The sequence below is a fragment of the Hevea brasiliensis genome, chromosome 9 (assembly GCF_030052815.1).
Source record: "Hevea brasiliensis isolate MT/VB/25A 57/8 chromosome 9, ASM3005281v1, whole genome shotgun sequence".
Taxonomy (NCBI): Eukaryota; Viridiplantae; Streptophyta; class Magnoliopsida; order Malpighiales; family Euphorbiaceae; genus Hevea; species Hevea brasiliensis.
In genome coordinates, this window is record NC_079501.1 from 77174027 (window position 1) to 77176950 (window position 2924).

The following is a 2924-nucleotide window of genomic DNA, read 5'->3' on the forward strand; positions in this document are numbered from 1 at the left end:
AAGGGTTGAAACCATTCAGCAAGATATCCTAGTTACTAACCTTTTAGGCCATAGTGTGATGGTGAATAAGGTCTATAGGGGTTGTCCCTTGAAGATTCAGGAGTGCGAGTTTTTGGCTGACCTTGTTGAGCTTTTTCATGAGTTTGATGCAATCTTGGGGATGATCGTTGTCACGTCACCAAGCTATGGTGGATTACCGTTTAAAGAGAATCACATTGAGGACTCCTGATAATAAGGAGATCACTATTATGGGTAAAAGCACTGATTATCTATCTAATGTTATATCAGCCACTATTGCAAGGAGGTTGATAAGAAATGGTTGTGAAGCTTACTTGGCACATGTGTTTGATACTAGGAAGGCTAAGCCTAACCTTCATGACATACCCATTGTATGTGATTTTCCAGATGTTTTGCCACTAGAGAGGGAAGTAGAGTTTGCTATAGAAGTTATGCCTAGTGTAGCAACAGTGTCCATTGCTCCTTATAGGATGGTACCCACAGAATTGAAGGAGTTAAAAATCCAATTACATGAGTTATTAGATAAAGGGTTTATATGCCCTAGTGTGTCACCCTGGTGAGCACCAATGTTATTTGTAAAGAAAAATGATGGGACATTTAGACTGTGTGTGGATTGCAGACAGTTGAATAAGGTGACTATGAAGAATAGATATCCTTTACATAGGATTGATGATTTATTTGATTAGCTGAAGGGAGTAGGTTTTTTCTCCAAGATTGACCTTAGATCGGGGTATTATCAGCTGAGGGTAAAGGAGTCTGATGTGCCTAAGACGGCATTCAGAACCCGGTATGGACATTATGAGTTTTTAGTTATGCCATTTGGGCTAACTAATGCACCAGCAGCATTCATGAACCTGATGAATTGTATCTTTCATCCTTATTTATATCGGTTCGTGGTGGTCTTTATTGACAATATGCTAGTGTATTCTGGAAACCGGGAAGAGCATGAAGAGCATTTAAGGATTGTACTGCAGACCTTGAAGGAGAAGTAGCTATATGCTAAGTTATCTAAATGTGAGTTTTGGCAGCATGAAATTACCTTTCTAGGCCACATTGTGTCAATTGATGGGATTAGGGTGGATCCCAAAAAGATACAAGCAATTATAGATTGAAAACCACCGAAAAATGCAATAGAAATTAGAAGTTTCTTGGGGTTAGCTAGCTATTATAGGAGATTTGTGAAGGGATTCTCTCTCATAGCATCGCCATTGACTAAATTATTTCACAAGAATGTTAAATTTGAGTGGGATGATAAATGTCAAGCAAGCTTTGAAAAGCTAAAAGTGATGCTTACAGAGGCACCTATCCTTACCTAACCATTATCGGAAAGAGACTTTGTGGTCTATCGTGATGCCTCTCAGAATGGCTTAGGATGTGTATTGATGAAGGAAGGGAAGGTAGTTACTTATGCTTCAAGACAACTGAAGCCACATAAGAAGAACTACCCCACACATGATTTGGAACTAGCAGCGATAGTGTTTGTATTGAAGATATAGAGGCATTACTTATATAGTGAGAAGTGTTATATATGCACAGATCACAAGAGTCTTAAATACTTGCCCACTCAGAAGGAGCTCAATCTGAGACAGAGGAGGTGGATAGAATTCCTAAAGGCTATGATTGTATTATTGATTGCCACCCCGGGAAGATGAATGTGGTAGCAGATGCTCAAAGCAGAAAGTCCATAGTAGCTTTAAGATCTTTGAATGCTCATTTAACTTTAGCACGAGATGGAGCTATTATAGCTGAGTTGCAAGTGAAGCCTAATTTGCTACAGCAAGTGCAAGAGGCCCAGAAACAGGATGAGAAGCTAACAAACTTCATAAGGCAAATTCAAGAGGGAAAAGAGAATCAATATGAGATCAAGGGAGATGGTTATTTGTATTATAAAGGAAGAATATGTATACCTGATGATGAGGGAATTAAGAAGTTCATTCTCAAGGAAGCACATAGTAGTATCTTTACCATGCATTCAGGGAGCACAAAGATGTTTCAGGATTTGAAAACTCATTATTGGTGGCTTGGTATGAAGAAGGATATTGCAGATTATGTGACTAAATACCTAATTTGTCAACAAGTTAAGGCAGAACATCAAGTTCCATTAGGATTGCTACAACCAATATTGATACCAGAATGGAAATGGGACCGTATCACCATGGATTTTGTAATTGGTCTCCCTCTTACACAGAAGAAGCATGATGTTGCATGGGTGATAGTTGATAGATTGACTAAGTTTGCCCATTTTCTACATGTTAAGACCAACTACTTATTAGAGAGATTTGCTAAGTTGTACATTAATGAGATAGTTCGGTTACATGGAGTGCCTATATCTATCATTTCTGACAGAGATCCGAGGTTTACATCGCAATTTTGGAAGAAGTTGCAGGAAGCTTTAGGCACTCAGTTGCATTTTAGCACTGCTTTGCACCCTCAAACAGATGGTCAATTAGAAAGAGTGATCCAAATACTTGAAGATATGCTTAGAAGTTGCCTTATTGATTTTGAAGGAAGCTGGGATAGGTATCTTTCATTGATGGAATTTGTCTATAATAATAGTTATCAATCAAGCATAAAGATGGCACCACATGAGGCTTTGGAAAAAAATGTAGAAGACCTCTGTGCTGGACTGAGCTTGGTGAGGATAAATTCATAGAACCAGACTTGGTGAGAGAAACTGAGGAGAAAGTAAAAATTATCAAGGATCGATTGAAAGCCGCCTCAGATAGACAGAAGTCTTATGCAGATTTAAAGAGGAAAGATATTGAGTATAAGGTTGGTGATAAAGTCTTCTTAAAAGTGTCACCATGAAAAAAGGTGCTCAGATTTGGGAAGAAAGGTAAGTTGAGCTCTAGGTTTATCAATCCATACAAGATCATCGAACGTGTGGGTCCGATAGCCTGTAGGCT